This window comes from Eutrema salsugineum, unplaced genomic scaffold, assembly GCF_000478725.1.
Source record: "Eutrema salsugineum unplaced genomic scaffold, Eutsalg1_0 scaffold_21, whole genome shotgun sequence".
NCBI classification, from domain to species: Eukaryota; Viridiplantae; Streptophyta; class Magnoliopsida; order Brassicales; family Brassicaceae; genus Eutrema; species Eutrema salsugineum.
In genome coordinates, this window is record NW_006256821.1 from 240,630 (window position 1) to 258,300 (window position 17,671).

At 42.5% G+C, this 17,671-nt stretch overlaps 1 non-coding gene across 1 annotated transcript; it reads right to left on the reverse strand.

Annotated features, from left to right (window-relative positions):
- Positions 1–15,885: 15,885 nt before the first annotated feature.
- On the reverse strand, positions 15,886–15,992 carry LOC112086380. The gene has a single exon (XR_002899495.1). It is a non-coding gene; the product is annotated as a small nucleolar RNA R71 (small nucleolar RNA).
- Between the last annotated feature and the right edge of the window lie 1,679 nt (positions 15,993–17,671).

The following is a 17,671-nucleotide window of genomic DNA, read 5'->3' on the forward strand; positions in this document are numbered from 1 at the left end:
TCCAGCGGAAACTCTGACAATGCTTCCACGACTACGACCGAGGGAGGCGCGGTGGGCCCTGAACCACCTCTTCCACCATGAGGACAACCTGCTGGAACTGCAGAGGAATTGGCAGTGACCTCGCAGTTCGACGCCTAAAGGAGATAAACCTGAAATATCTCCTGGACATCATCTGCTTATCAGAAACTATGCAGAATGACAACTACATTAGAGACTTAGGTTGTCAGTTAGACTTTTCTAATCATGTTTCAGTACCACCTCTGGGTCGTAGTGGTGGCTTAGTTCTATTTTGGAAGCAGCATGTAGATCTAGTAGTTTTATTTAAATCCCCTAATATTGTAGATTGTGAAATATCATTTAATGGAAACAACTTATTCTATTCGTGTATCTATGGAACCCCAATCCAAAACTAAGAAATCATTTATGGGAACGCCTGGAAATAATAAACATTAATAGAAGAGGCCAAGCTTGGTTCCTTTTAGGGGATTTTAATGAAATACTAGATAGTTCTGAAAAATGTGGTGGAAGAACAAGGCCAGAGGCTTCTTTTAGAGATTTCAGAAGAATGGTTCGTAGTTGCGAGTTAACTGACCTGAAATTATCTGGTGATCGGTTTAGTTGGGCTGGCGAACGTGGAAAACATCATGTTTCCTGTTGTTTGGACGGGACTATGGAAAACAAGGAATGTCATTCACAGTTTTCAAACTCGGAGACAATGTTTTTGGAGTTTGCAGAATCCGATCACAGACCTTTGGTCAGTTTTATCTCTGATATACCAGAGGACAGAAGAGGCTCTTTCAGATATGACAGTCGGTTCACCTTCAAAGACGGCTTCATGGACATGGCTCTTCAAGGATGGAAAGCTGGTAATGGTCTACATCGACTACAAACTCCTCTGTCACGGTGCATTTCAAATTGCAGAAAGAAAATCTCACAATAAAAGCGTCAACATAGAGTGAATGCAGAGGAAAGAATTGGTATCATTCGACATAATCTTGACTTAGCAATATCAAATGGCTCTCTTACACCCCCAGAAAGAGCAAAACTTCGAGCATAACAAAATCGAGCTTACATTGATGAAGAGGTCTTTTGGAAGCAAAAAAGTCGAGTTTCATGACTTACCAAAGGTGACAGAAACACTCGTTTCTTTCATAATGTTAACAAAGCAAAGAGAGCTCAGAATAGACTATTATCGATTCAAGATGATTCAGGGGTGGTGCACAAAGGGAATAATGAAATTAGTATGGTGGCTATAAACTACTTTCAACAACTATTCACCTTATCAAACCCTTCTGATCAGCTATACAATGAGGTTTTCAATGGTTTTCAAGGAAAGGTTTCACCTGCTATGAATGAAGACTTAACTAGAGATATCTCCGAAGAAGAGATTAAAACAGCACTATTTGATATTGGACCACATTGAGCACCTGGTCCAGATAGTTTCACTGGTGACTTCTACCAAAAGTTTTGGGAGAATATCAAAGAGGATATTTGTTCAGAGTTTAAGAGTTTCTTTGACTTAGGACAGTTCGAACCATTACACAATCATACGAACATCTATCTGATTCCCAAAGTTGAACCACCGACTACTATGAAAGAGTTCCGACCAATTGCTCTATGTAATGTTTCATATAAGATCATCTCTAAGATCTTAGTGAATAGGCTTAAGAAGCACTTGGCTGGTATCATTTCCGAAAATCAAGCTGCTTTCATTCCCGGGAGAATGATTAGTGATAACATTATCATCGCGCATGATATCTTTCACAGCCTCAAATCAAGGAAAAGACAAGCTAACAGGCTATATGGCTCTGAAAACAGATATCACAAAGGCCTATGATCAACTTGAGTGGCGTTTCTTGGAAGAGACGATAAAACACATGGATTTTCTCCAAAATGGATTAAATGGATCATGTTCTGTGTCTCCTCTGTTAGCTTCTCAGTTCTTATCAACGGTTCTCAATACGGCCATATCACTCCGGAACGTGGCATCCGGCAAGGTGATCCATTATCTCCCTATTTATTCATACTGTGCGCAGAGGTTCTTTCCCAAATGATGACAAGAGCAAATAGACAGAGGAAGTTACAGGGTATAAAACTTAGCCCTAATTGCCTATCAATCCGTTATCTCTTGTTTGCGGATGATTCCCTGTTTTTCACTTTGGCCAATGCAAGATCTTGTCGAGCAATACAACACATTTTGGCTACTTATGAAGAAGTTTCAGGTCAATCGGTGAATCTGCAAAAGTCATCAACAACATTTGGTGCCCGTGTAAGAGACACAACGAAAACAGCTATGAGGAATATCTTGGGGATCTTTTAATGATGGAGGTGGTGGAAAATATTTAGGCCTCCCAAAGCAATTTGGGAAAAAAAAGTCTGAGATGTTCAAATACATCATTGACAAGGTGAAAGAACGGACACAAGGTTGGAGCAAAAAGTTTTTATCGCATAGTGGGAAGAAAATTCTTCTCAAATCCATTGCGCTTGCTATGCCTATCTACTCTATGAACGTTTTTCAAGTTGACAAAAGAATTATGTGATGAGATTACTTCGTTGATAGCTGGATTCTGGTGGAATTCTGGGAATGGAGGCAAAGGCAAACACTGGTTAGCATGGAAGAGAATGAGCTTACCCAAAAGGGAAGGGGAAATGGGGTTCAGAGATCTTGAAAATTTCAATCGTGCCTTGCTAAGTAAACAAATTTGGAGGATAATCCAAAATCCAGACTGCCTTAAGGCTAGAGTATTGCGGGAAGATACTTCAGTCATAAAAATGTTCTTGGTGCTACTATAAAAAAGCAAAGCTCATACGGATGGATGTCGCTTTTAAAAGGCAGAGACTGATAACTAAGAGTTTTCAAGGCTCTTTGTAGAGGTTATCAATCCCCTGTTTTGTAGTACAAGGGGTTTATCAATCCATATGTGGTGTTAGACACTAAACTATGTGATCAAATTCTTAATTTAAGCAAACAAGAGTGGTTTTGATTAACTAATGACAACTACAAACTTAAAAACAGGATTAAAGACTAAAGATGAACTAAACAATGACAAGTTATATGAATATGATATGATGGAGGCATGAGATTCTAGACATGATAGTTGGTTAGGGTGCTTTGGTGCTAAACTAGGAATGCTAATGACAATGATGAGACAGGATTCAAAGGATTAAGAATTCTAATCTAGGTTAATCCTCTCATGAAGGTATTAACCCCTATACTAATCCATTTTCAAACCAAATCATCATTTGTGAAATATGAATCAGCATGCATTAATAAACAGTTCTAAATGATCATTCAAGCAAATAACAATACATCATCATGCAGCAAATGCTTAAACCTCTAATACAGCTCTTTCAGGAATTTCATCAAACACTTTTGGTGCATGAAATTCCCAGAATCTAGATCTCAAGTGATATGCATGGATCTAGCATAGAGAACAGCTGTTTAGAGAGATGAATCAATGAATCTAGCCCTAATCACTCCTAATCTAATACTTTAGCACCCTAACCTACACATCTAGAACCTCATTAAGGTAACTACTCACTAATCATACTAGTCTCTCTTAAACCTTTGCAAGTTGAGAAGATTGGCATGATTAATGATGATAAATAGAGATGGAGATGATAGATTAAAGGGAAAACACTCTTCAAATCGATATTAAACTCAAAAGCAAGGTATTAACAAGTGATTTTTCACCAAAAAGGAAAAGGAGACTAAAAATAAGATCCAAGTTTTCTCCAAATTAGGTCTAAAAAGTATTTATAGAAGCCTTGGACGAAACCGGGTCAACCCGGAACAAACCGGGTACTGACCCGGCCTTGGTGGGTAAAGAATGAGTTTGCCACGGTCTAGCAGGTTCTTAGTTAGGCCGTGGCAAGTGACCGTGTCAAGTCTTGTATCTCGTGTTCTTGGATGAATCATGGTGCCACGGTCTAGCAAGTTTGGGTCAAGCCGTGGCAAGGGGTCGTGTCAATCGCCGAAAGAACGCACAAAGTTGCCACGGTCAGATGTGAAGCCGTGATGCATGGCCGTGTCAAGCACCGAAAGTATGCGCAAGGTTGCCACGGCCAAGTCTAGGCCGTGGCGTGGAGACCGTGTCAAACGCCTAGAAGTTGCACAAAGTTGCCACGGCCAAGTCTTAAACCGTGGCATAGAGACCGTGTCAAGTGCCAATGTTTGCACAAAGTTGCCACAGCCAAGTCTTAAGCCGTGGCATGGAGACCGTGTCAAGTGCCGAATGTGAGTAAAGTCCTTCCGCGGCCAAATGTTACTTTGCCACGGTCAAGTGTAGACCGTAGCATGAAGATCGTGTCAAACGCCGAAGGACTGCAATTAAGTGCCACAGTCAGGTGTGGACCGTGACATTCCATCGTGCCATCTTTCCCTTAGCAAAATTTCAAAGCTAAGATAGGTGTTATCAATCTCGCATCGTTCAGGGCTCCTCGGACCACTTTGGGTTCAGGGAAGCATAACTTCTAAGATATTTCTCTGAATTGTGTACTTCCGGTTTCATAGGACAGAAGACTCATATATCTTCAACTTTTGTGAAGGAAGCTTCGGTGCTTGGGAAGTGGAAGGTTTCCTGGAGGGCTCATCTTCGCAGTGCATTTACACGATCAGAGAGAGGCGCCTAGACATGTGTCCATTCCGGAAACGTTGTCTTCTTGCTCATAGCTCCGAATTGAATGATCTCGGACGTTCTGGAAAGAGGACTCAAATATCTCTGATTCTGATGAAGGCCCTGTAATTTGAATCGGTCTGGAAGTGCACCGTCCTTCGCATTCTTCGGAGCTCATCGGGTTGGTCCAAAACGGCAGCGAGACAGGAGTTCCTTCCGACGAGCTTAACTCTCTGCTAACGCGTCCGAATTCTATGATTCCACTTGCTATGGAACCGTGATCCAGTCTTCTCCAACTTTAATGAAGCACCCGACAGCTGAATCGGACCGGAAGGTTCCCCGGACAGGCGATTTTGGAAATGTATCTGCTCCCGGAGATTTTGGCCGAGGAATCCACCCGCGGTACGTGAGAATGGCCTAGAAAACCAGCCGCGGTACACGAAAATGACCGATAAAAACCTTCCTGCGGTATGCGAGAATGGCCGAGAACCTCCAAAACCCATTTTCACCATCTTTCAAGCCTTGATCACCATTCCACTTCCTGGATTCATCTTTTCAGCTCCAAATAGCTCCAAATACACCTGATAAACACTAAAAACATGCAAAGAATCATTGGGACCTAATGCAACTCCTAAGTCTTAAAACAAACCCTAAGGACCTAAAATGCATGAAATAAGACATGATTTGGAATGAAATATGCAACCGAAATGATGCAAATTATGAACATATCAACTCCCCCACACTTGTCCTTTGCTTGTCCTCAAGCAAAAAGAGCAAATGAGAGAAAGAGGTTGTATGCATTGGGAGTTCATATTCCTTAATGATAGAGTGTATCACTAAAAGAATTCAAGGCTCACTGTCCTAGTTGCTAGTTCTAAGATGCATTTCAAACAAGATTACTCACAAAACTTCAGCCATACTTATCAATGAATGAATCAAGCTCAAGCTCAAGTTTTTCACAAACAGCCATAGTTCCAACCTTTTGAAATTCATTAAAGCTCATGTGAATCATGCTTATGCAAATCATGTGAACTCACTTGTCTTGGGACAGGGTCATGAGACAAAGATGATCTCATTTAATGCTTGGCTTCCATTCAGCTCAAGGGATCACTCAAGAAGGAATAAACTTTAACAGAACGCTAAGGGTAAAAGGCAACTGGTGCATACAAGAGCAGAATCCCATCTACCCAATGCCCCAAATTGGTCTTTCACCTTAACTCTACTCCCATGAAGATCACATCCTAGCTACTCTTCTCTCAAGACATTCATTGTCTTATCAGCCCTTTCCTCACTTCACTCTTATTCTTTCTTTCTCACCAGGGGATTCATCATTTCAACTTTAAACCCAGGTTTTGGGGTCTGAACATTACACTTAGCTCTTTCTCATAACACACTTTCTAGCCTCTTTTCTTTTCTTTCCAAACACTTGAGCCTTTCTGGCTTCTTTTCTTTTCTTTTTACTTAGAGGCTAGACTTTCTTTTTCAATACACAAGAGCTTTTCTTTCTTTACACAGCAGACCCCAAACCTCTTTCTTTTCTTTTCCAACCCCTGGTTCTCATCTCAAATTTTTTCTCTACCACTCAATGTTTCTCAAGAACTCTTCCAAGCCTATTCTAGACTCGTGATGTTGAGCTAGATCTACATGAGACCCTACTCTTGTCGCCCTAAACCCAACACTTTCTGTGAAGTTTATTCAGAAAAAGGCCTCACATCTCTCACTATAGTGTTTCGGGCTTCAAGGAAGGTTTGGTTAAAGGTGTGGAACTGTCTCAAAGTGTGAGAACAGCTACTTGAGCTAGCAAAGAGTGGTAAAAGGGATAGGAGAGCTCAAATATTTTGAGGGTACCATGAGTTCACAATAAAATGCACAAGCAATGATAATTAGATTATCAAATTAAGGTTCTCACTTAGATAAGGCTGGACTATTCAAAGCTTGATTCACTCAACAAGTTCAAAGCATGGATCAGTCTTGATTTCATTCTAGTTTACCTGCAGCAAAGAACTAGAAACTAGGGCAGTGAACCGAATTCTTAAAGTGATATTCTCTCAAGGAAAACCATATCATTACTCCCTTGTATTGATGCAGCCTACATGAATATGCAACTAGACTCAACCCTAAAAATGAGAATGCAACTACATGATCATTGTTTTGTGAAAATTTTTCAGATTTTTCAATTTTTTTGGTTTTTTATATGCACTTAGATGAAACTACATGAATGCATGCAAGAATGTGACTCAAGACTCAAAGTGTAAAATAAGAACAGAGAAAACATGATTAGTAAAGAATCAAACTCCTCCCCCACACTTAAATAACACAGTCCCTTGTGTTATAAAAGCATGAGAAAGGAGTTAAAGCAAAGCAAACAAGTAAAATGCAAAAGGAAAAAGAAGATCTACATGCATATATACAGAGTTTTGAGTGTTTACCTCAATCACTGAGGTCTGATCCCAGGTAGTGGGATGGGTTGGAGGTGGAACATGATGGAGTTGAGTATCTAGGTGGACTGCTCTCAGTTGAGTCTGGTAGGAACGCTGTGGCCGGGTTCACCCAGTCTTCTTTTCCTGGTGGTAACACAAGGTCATGAGCGGTTGAGCTTTCTCCCACATCTTCTATTGCATCTTGTTTGGGTGAGGTGGCTGGAGCTGTGAGTTTTTTAACCTTCTTCTTAAGTTGCCTAACACAGTCAACGAGCTTGTGGATCGTTTTTTCTTGCCATTTGCACCATTTATGAAGGCTGTTAACTCTGGAATACAGCTTCCTTGTGTGATAATCAGGCTCACCCCAAAAGTAAGGATCAAAGTGGTACCGGCCTGCTCCCATCCTTCTTTCAAAATCTCTTGGCTCCTCATTCTCACAACCGGCGGTCCTAGTTGTGCTCTGCTCTTCAACTGGCTCTTTTCCCTTGGAACTTGCAGTCCTCTTGCATTTGCGAATTGGAGGGTGAATGGCTGGGTTGTAGAGCTGATCTTTTAGAACAATAAAGGAGAGATTGTGCCTTTCTGTGAGGGTGGTGATGGCTGGGTGTGGCAACAGAACTTGAACTTTCTCATCTTGTAAGAGCTTGAAGATGTACAAGAAGTTTTCACCATTGCTTTCTGCCAAGAACCCAACCTTGGTGAGGGTAGCTTCATCAATCAACTCATTCTTGACCTCAACATCATCAAAGACAAAACCTCTTGCTTTCAAAATCTTTGTCACTAGCCATCCATTGTGCAACTTAGTGAGCTTCTGCCTTTTACCCTCACTCCAAGCAATTTCCTTGTATATCAGCATATGGCGTGCCAAGAATGCACCACTAGATGGGATGTAATGTGGGAGACAAAATTCTCTCTTGCTCCTTAAGTGACTGATGAGAGGATGTAGACCCATACCCAGTAGTTCCATATCAGCTAGATGCACCACACCATCATTATGCTTGGTAAAGAACATTTGGCAAAGCACCTTGTGAGCATAGCGGATGGCTGGGTTTCTTATCCATGAACTCTTGCATCTTCCTCCTTTGAAACTCCCAAAAGCAATTGTATCCCACAGGTCAGTAATCATGTGATCAGGGTATGTGTACTTCAGTGTCTCATCCTGTGCAGGTCTTGGAAAGGCAAAGATCTCATCTAGTTCCTTGAAGCTTACATGGTATTGTGTACCATTGATTGTGAACTCTATGTGCCCAAGACCATTTCCCTCCATGATCCTTTGATCTCTTGGGCCATATCCACAAACTTGAAGGGATGCAAGGAACTCTTGTGTTACACCATCATGAGCCAAATCTTTCATCTCAAAGAATCCACCAAATCCCATGTTGTTAAATGAGCTGAACCTCTTCAAGAATCCCCATCTTTTTCAGCAGCTCCATGTCAGGGAACTTGGTTTGCAGCACCTTTACATTCTTGAACACAGCAAAGTAGTCATCAAAAGTTGGTTCTTTGTCCTCAGGTTCTGGTTTTCTTTTTGCTTTCTTAACCGGCTGCAATGCTATTTCAGGATCACTCTCAGTTTCTTCTTCATCCTCCGCCACAGCCACCTCTTTTCCTGCCCTTTGAACAACTTCAACCAGCGCCAGTTCTTTACCAGAATTCTTTGAAGTAGAGGCCTTGGTTTTCTTTGATGCAGCCACACTCTTTGCCTTCTTCTCAGCTGTATTCTTTGGCTTTCTCTGTTTCTTCTGTTTCTTGAAAATTTTATGCCCAAAAGGCATAATCTGATCCTCTGAAGCTCCAGCTTTCTCTTTTTTTCGATTTCTCCATGGCTTCTGTTCTTTTTGTTCCTCCCATCCTGCATTTTCTCAAACAGCTATGAGCACCAAAACAAGAGAATAACAAAAGTTTTCCAAAAGTTCACCAAGTTCATGTGTGGCACAGATCGATTTCACTAGAAAAGAATGTGTCTTAAGCTGGTTAAAAACTCAGTTAACTCAAAGCAATGGCAAGAAGCAATGCACACAAACAGTTCAGCTGGAAACACAATTTCTAAAAAAAATCGAAATACTTGATGAATTTCAAGAAATTTCTCAAAAATTCCAAGAACAGGTTAATCTCAAGCAAGATCCAAGCATTTCCTATCCATTCTACTTGCACAACATTCACAAAATGATTCCAAGGTATCAAGAGGCCTATTAAAATCGATTCCATTTGTTTCCTGTTCATGAACAGTACACTAAGACATGGAAAAGGTGAGTTTTAACAGACTAAGTACCTTGGAATCTTCAAGTTTCGAGTAAAAACGAATGTGCATCTAGAAACTAGACAGGATTACGAGTTCAATGCAGTTGGAATTCCTCAATTTGGTTCATGAACGAGAGAGATATGAGTGTTTAAAGTTCAAGAAATGGTGAGAAAGGGAGCAAACTCGTGTGAAGAAGAAGGCTAGGTGGGGAACAACTGTATGGTCCGTCTTTGACCGGTCAATTTCAAAAATTTTGCTGCGCCATCGTTGACCGTGTCAAAACCCGAGTATGCATGCTTTCTTTGCAGCGACCTGGTTGTTCCGTGCCTCTTGACCGTAGCAAACCCCGAAGATCTGCTTCTTTTCCAACCTGTGCCACGGTCAAATTGTCATCCCGTGGCAAACTCCTCATGGCAAGCTCCGAGCCTCGGTCAATTCCACTTTTTCCCTGCCACGGCCAGATCTTTAACCGTGCCTTCCGAACCGTGTCAAAGTCCAAACATTGGCCCATTTCTTTTTGCTTTGCCACGGCCAGATCTTTATCCATGCCCTTTAACCGTGTCAAAGTCCGAACCCTCGTCTTTCCAAACATATTTTGTTTTGCCACGGCCAGCTTGCGATCCCGTGTCTCGTGGCCGTGTCAAAACCCGAACCCAAGGTTCATTCTTCTTACCTTTGCCACGGCCGCCTGCGGTTCCATGTCCATTGACTGTGGCAAACACCGAACAATTGCATCTTTTGCCACGGCCACACCTAAGACAGTGACTCCATCCTCGTGGCATAGCTAAAAAGCTTGCCACGCCTTGTTATCTGATCGTGGCCGGCGACCGTGCTCAAAACCGGGCATAAGCTTTTGCCCACTCTTTCATTCCTTTTCATCGTTTATTCACTTCCCAAGGGTCCAAACTCAAACCTTGTAACCTGTAGGTACTAAACAAACCCATCAAAACATCCTAAAACATAAAAAAAAAGATAGAAATCAAAAGATCATAAGCATATTTACAAAAGATTAGCTTGGGGTGTCTCCCAAGAGCACTTTGTTTAAATTCTCTAAGTTTGACTTTGGAAACCTGTTTAACAGGCTGGTGGTGGATCAAGAAAGGGAACTGATGTAGCTTCCTCCTTCTTTTGTGAAACCAGATAGTGCTTGATCCTTTGGCCATTTACCACAAACTCTTGACCATTCTTTCCTTCTAACACAACAGCTCCATATGGCCTGACTTCAAGAACTTTAAAGGGACCAGACCATCTAGACTTAAGTTTTCCAGGAAACAACTTAAGCCTAGAGTTGAACAGCAACACCAGATCACCATCCTTGAACTCCCTTTTCAGAATCTTTTGATCATGCAGAGCTTTGGTCTTCTCCTTATAGATCTTTGAGCTCTCAAAAGCCCCAAGCCTTATCTCTTCAAGTTCATGGAGTTGAATGACCCTTTTCTCTTGAGCTGTCTTGATATCAAAGTTCAGCAACTTCACAGCCCACAAAGCGTTGTACTCCAACTCAACAGGAAGGTGGCAGCTCTTCCCATATAGCAGATTGAAAGGTGATGTTCCAATAGGAGTTTTAAAGGCAGTCCTATAAGCCCACAATGCATCATCTAGCCTTTTGCTCCAATCTTTTCTGCTTGAGCTAACAGTCCTCTCAAGAATGGCCTTGATCTGTCTAATAGATACTTCAACCTGGCCACTAGTTTGAGGATGATAAGGAGTAGCTACCTTGTGTTTCACTCCATGCTTTCTCAGCAATCCCTCCAAAGTCTTGTTCACAAAATGAGATCCTCCATCAGAGATAACAACCCTGGGTACTCCAAATCTTGGGAAGATAATGCTCTTGAACAACTTCACTACTACCTTGGAATCATTGGTAGGGGAAGCAATGGCCTCAACCCATTTGGACACATAGTCCACAGCAACAAGTATATACTGATTCCCATAGGATGAAATGAAGGGCCCCATGAAGTCAATCCCCCAGCAATCAAATATCTCACCTTCTAGAATTGGGTTTTGAGGCATCTCACTCCTCTTTGATATGTTCTCATGCCTCTGACATGCATCACATGCTGAAACAACTAGCTGAGCATCTTTGAAAATTGTGGGCCACCAAAACCCACTCTGAAGAACCTTGGCCACAGTCTTGAATGCTCCCATGTGACCCCCAAAAGCTGAACCATGACACTATTGCAACACAGGTTGCATCTCCTCCTCAGCAAGACACCTTCTATACAGCTGATATTTGTTCAGGACATAGAGGTAAGGCTCATCCCAATGGTATCTTTGAACATCTCTGAAGAACTTCTTCCTGTGGTAAGCATCTAATTAAGGTGGTTCCACTCCACAAGCAAGATAGTTCACTATATCAGCAAACCAGGGCATCCTCTTCTCTTGAATGCTATCTACTTCTTCAACCTCTAAGTAAGAATGGAGCACCATCAGTGATTCCTCAGGAAGACTGTCATTGAGAGGCACTTCAGAATCTATTCTCAACCTAGAGAGATGGTCTGCAGCTCCATTCTCTATCCCCTTTTTGTCTTGTACTTCCATATCAAACTCTTGAAGTAGAAGAACCCATCTTAACAGTCTTGGCTTGGCATCTTTCTTGGTCATCAGATACCTGAGTGCTGCATGATCAGTATATACAATGACTTTTGATCCCACCAGGTAGCTTCTGAATTTATCAAAGGCAAAGACTATTGCCAGCATTTCCTTCTCAGTAGTAGCATACTTCTCTTGTGCAGAGTCAAGTGTTGTACTGGCATAGTAGATAACATGTAGCTTCTTGTCCTTCCTTTGCCCAAGAACTGCTCCAACTGCAAAATCAGATGCATCTGTCATAACCTCAAAAGGAAGGGACCAGTCTGGTGCCTGGACTATTGGTGCACTGACTAATGCATCCTTGATCAACTTGAAGGCCTCTTCACATTCAGCATCAAAGATGAAATCAACTTCTTTACACAACAGCCTTGTCAAGGGCCTGGCAATTCTTGAGAAGTCTTTGATAAATCTTCTGTATAACCCTGCATGCCCAAGGAAACTCCTTATCCCGTTGACTGAAGTGGGAGTTTGCAGATTCACCATCACTTCCACCTTTGCTCTGTCAACCTATATGCCCTTCTCAGATATCTTGTGCCCAAGAACTATTCCTTCCTGCACAATGAAGTGGCATTTCTCCCAGTTCAACACCAAGTTATGCTGCTCACATCTCTCCAAGACCTGTGACAAAGGAGGAGCCATAGACACTAAAATCATCCATGAACACCTCCACCTTCTCTTCAATGATGTCAGAGAAGATATGCATCATGAAATGTTTAAATGTGGCAGGGGCATTACAGAGACCAAAAGGCATTTGCTGATAACTAAGAGTTTTCAGGCTCTTAGAAGGGTTATCAATCCCCTTGTCAAAGTAGTATAAGGGGTGTCAAACCAAGCTTGTAAACAAGACACTAGCCTATGTCATTTGTTCACTTAAGTCAAGACAAGATGATAAAAGTTTGGTGACGATGATTAATGATATGTCTATATTTTACATCATTTAGATTGCATTATAGAGTCCTCATCATGTGTTTTCTCATGTAAATTGACTCTTTAGGCGTCAAAATAGGACTTAGGGCTTGCATTAGGTCCCAAAGAGTTTTGCATGTTTTGAAGTCCTTATCAGGAGCCTTGGAGACCAATTGGAGCCTAAGAAGAGGAACAGGAAAGAAAACGGTGAAGAAAAGGGTCAAAAATGATGAAAACCGCTTGGAGGAATTTCTCGGCCAAATCTCGTACCGGCTGGTCGGAAACCTCGACCAAAATGTTTACCGGATGCTCATTACCGGCCAAAAACCTTACCGATCGGCCTGAATCGAGTATCGAGTGCAAAAATACCACGGGACAAGTTTTTTACCGAGGCAAGGATTTTTACGACCAAAAAGCTTACCGCGGTACACAGCCCTCGGCCATTTTCCTTACCGCGGGAAGGTTTTTATGACCAAAAGTTGCCCTTGCCCGCGCAATTCAGAAATCAGCAATCCAGGGAACCTTCCGGTCCGAATCAGTTGGCGGGGTCTTCACCAAAGTTGGAGATAATCAAGCAAAGATTCCAGAACAGTTGGAATAATCCAATTCGGACCAGTGGAGAGAAAGATATGGCTTCTGGAGCGTTCACCAGCCTTGCGCGTACCCGAGAACTGAACGGCGAACTTCAAAGATCATGGCGGACGGAGCCTTTCCTGTCCGAACCATCCTACCCGGTCTTCATCAAAGTTCTAGATCCATGGAAGATCTTCTCAGAGCATTTGAAATCGCTCGATTCGGAGCAAAGGTTTGGAAGATAGGGTCTCCGGAGTTCACATCGGTCTAAAAGTCTATTTTCTGGTAATTTCAATGCGGCGCAAAGATGTGAAATCCAGGAAGCCTTCCGCTTCCCAAGCTCCGATGGTTTCTTCACCAAAGTTCGAGCTTATTGAGACATCTTTACTGTGGAACTCGTCCCAGAGCAATTGGAGTCGTGTGCTGAAAGTTATCGCTTCCGGAAGGTGACATGGTCGATACAAGCCTAAAATGAGTTGCGATACGCGCTGTGTCTTCACAAGCCTCGGTATCCTTACCTTGACATCACTCAAGTCGAGGCTCATATCTTGGAAGTATTTTGGACCAGACCTCGTCCCAAAGCCTTTGCATGATTAGATCGAGGCATGCATACGTAAAAACTGAAGCTGGAAACGACTAAGTGTTGAGAGCACACCTCGGCATGAAGGCCTCGGCTTCACTTTCCGACACACCGTGGCACTCACCCATCAACCCAAGAGGGCGGTTCAGTACCCGGTTTGTTCCGGGCTGACCCGCGACACTTTCCCTTTGCTATAAATACATTTTGAGACTAAAAACCTAGTTATCTTATCTCTTACCTGTTTTTAGCTTTAAGAACTTGCCTCCTTTGTAAAAACCAGATTAATCTAATCCGATATCTCGTTTTTACGTCTGAATCTTGTTCTTTCTTTACTCTTCTTTTATTATCAGCATTAAACTCCTAATCATGACCAGCTACACGTCTTGCAAAGGACTTAGTGAGCTCGTTATGATCAGTGAGTAGTCGTTTAAGCGACTTTAGATAAGTAGATTAGGGTGCTTTCAAGGTGGATTAATGGGTTTAGGTGTATAGTCTTGCATGTTTCATTCCTTAACCGACGAGATCTCTAGGCTGGATCCAAGCACATCACTTGAGGTTCAGATCTGAGACATATCTCGCATCAAAAGTGTTTGTAGAAATGTCTGAACCACTCGGTTAAGGGTTTAAGAGTCTTTCATCGCGAGGGTGATAGTTTGTTCTCTTAAATGACATATTTGAACTGAATCTTATTGCTGATTGATTCGTGCTTCTCAAAAGATATTTTGGTATGAAGGAGGATCAGTTTAGATGTTTAATACTTTCATGAGAAGATTAACATGCCTTGAGTTCAAAGCTAAATGAAACCGCTTGATAAAATGATTCATTAGCCCATTTGTTTAGCTTGGAAGCACCCGAGTCGATTATCTTGTCTAAAGTCTCTTCCTTTATTGCATATTATCATCATCTGAATCACCTGTTTGTTGTTTGCATCTTGCTTAGTTTAAATCTCTACTTTTTATTTACTTTTATTGCTTATTTACCTGAGTATCATCGTCACCAAACTTTTACCTTCTTGTCTTGACTTAAGTGAACAAATGACATAGGCTAGTGTCTCGTTTACAAGCTTGGTTTGACACCCCTTATAATACTTTGACAAGGGGATTGATAACCCTTCTAAGAGCTTGAAAACTCTTACTTATCAATTGGCGCCGTTGCCAACTTGTAGGAGCATTAGTCTCTTGTTTGTTCTTGAGTTCAAGCTTTTCTTTCCTTTGTTTTACTAACTTCTTTCCAAGTTCTTGTTTTGTTTTCAGGTGCATGAATACCAGGTCTCGGAGCACAGGATCGCTTTTCCCATACGACGATAACATCGACAGATTAGAAAGGCGAGCTCGTGAGAGAGAACGGCACTTTGACAGACTTGGAATGGCAGAACAACAGAGAATGGAGCAACAAGCTCAGGCAGCTGAGCACCAGGCTCAGGCTAATCAGGCGCAGGCAGGAAGAAATGAACAACAAGCCTATGTTAATCAGCAACAGGCTCAAAGAAACGAACGGCTTGCTCAGCAAAACCAACACCAAGCGAATAGAAATGAACAACAAGCCCATCATGTTCATCCGCCACCGCCCCAAGTTCAGAGACAACATCCTCTAATCTGTGTTGGAGAGAATGACCGAGCTAATGCACACCAATACCGAGCTGGAATTCAAGCTCCACCAGTTCAAAACAACAACTTTGAAGTTAAAGCTTCCCTGCTCAATATGGTGCAAAACTCAAAGTTCCACGGTCTGGCTAGAGAAGACCCTCTCGAACATCTAAATCAATTTGATCGGGTTTGCGACTTAACCAAGATAAATGGCGTCTCCGAAGATAGCTTCAAGCTACGCTTGTTCCCTTTCAGCCTTGGTGATAAAGCACACCAGTGGGAAAAGAATATACCGAGGGGTTCTATACAAACCTGGGAGCAGTGTAAACTGGCGTTCTTATCAAAGTTCTTTTCCACATCACGCACGGCTAAGCTCAGGAATCAGATCTCAAGTTTCACGCAGCACAATAACGAGAGCTTTAGTGAAGCTTGGGAACGGTTTAGAAGCTACACTAACCAATGCCCACACCACGGCTTCTCAGAGGCATCACTCTTGAGTACTTTATACCGAGGTGCACTCCCCAAGATCAGAAACCAACTCGATACAGCTTCAAATGGAAATTTTCTTGGGAAAGAGATCAATGCGGCAATGGAACTAGTCGAGAACCTAGCCATGTCTAATGACACGTATGGAGAGGACTTTGATAGAGAAAACCGTACAGAGGGATCTAGTGATGAACAGCGCATGAAAAAGGATATAAGAGAGCTTCAGAGTAAGCTTGACAAGGTTTTGATGGCGACTCAAAAGCCAATACACTTTGTAGGCGAGTTTGATGAGCAAGGGCCAAGTTTTGACAATGTTAATGAAGATGGTCTAACACAAGAGGAGCTGAATTACATAGGGAATCAGCAGAGGTATCAGCGGTTTAACAACTACAACAGTAACCCAAACCTCTCATACAGAAACCTGAATGTCGCTAACACTCAAGACCAAGTGTACCCTGCTCAACAACAACAACAAAGCTATGCTCAAAAGGCTCCTTTTCAGAATACCTTCCAGCCCAAGCAACAGTTCAGTGGGCAACAGCACGGCTACACTCAGCAGAATCAAGCGGCTCAGAGTAACAACTTCAACAACCAACCGCAGCAACACAAGTTTCCACCAGGGTTCCATCCGCAACCGATGGGTAATCAACAACAGATTCAGGGAACGGGTCAGAATCAAATGGGGAACGACGTCTGTGGGATACTACAGCAACTGTTACAGGGCCAGCAAAGGGTTGAGAGCCAGCACGCGACAATGCAGCAAGATATCAGAGAGCTTAAGCAGAATCAAGCTTCTACATCATCAAGAGGCCCGGCTTTACCAGGTAAACCGGAGCCGAACCCTAAAGAGTATGTGAACGCCATCACATTGAGGAGTGGTAGACAAAGCTCATTGAGGCCAATGAGCAATTAGAGGGGGAGGCAGCCTCAGACGATGCGTGTAAAGAAGCGGTCTTAGAGAAGGAACCGATCAAGGACAAAGGAAAAGAGGTGGAAAAGACAACCGAGCTTGAAAAGCCCTATGTTCCACCACCACCTTATCAACCCAAGATACCGTTCCCAGGGCGTTTCAAAAAGAAAATCCTAGACAAGGCCAAGGCAGTCTTTGAGAAACACTTGGAGAACACGCAACTCACCTTACCCATTATAGATGCTTTCTTAGCTATACCCCAGCTTGGGAAGTTTCTAAAGGACGCGATCCTCAACAAGACAAAGGAGCTCCAGGGTATGGTGATACTGAGCCATGAGTGCAGTGCCATAATACAAAGAAGATCTATACCAAGGAAGCTATCCGATCCGGGCAGCTTCACTCTGCCGTGTGCTTTAGGTCACCTGAAGTTCTCAAACTGTTTATGTGACCTTGGAGCTTCTGTGAGCTTAATGCCTTACACAGTGGCCAAGAGATTGGGATACAAAAGCTACAAGCCAGCCAAGATCTCTCTTGTATTAGCTGATAGATCGGTTAGATTACCGGTGGGGTTGCTTGAGGATCTACCTTTGAGGATCGGTGAGATAGAAATCCCCACAGACTTCATAGTTCTTGAGATGGACGAGGAACCATTAGACCCCATCATCTTGGGCCGACCGTTCTTAGCAACCGCAGGAGCCATAATAGATGTGAGAGGAGGAATTATTGAACTACACATAGGTTCCGAGACTATGAAGTTCAA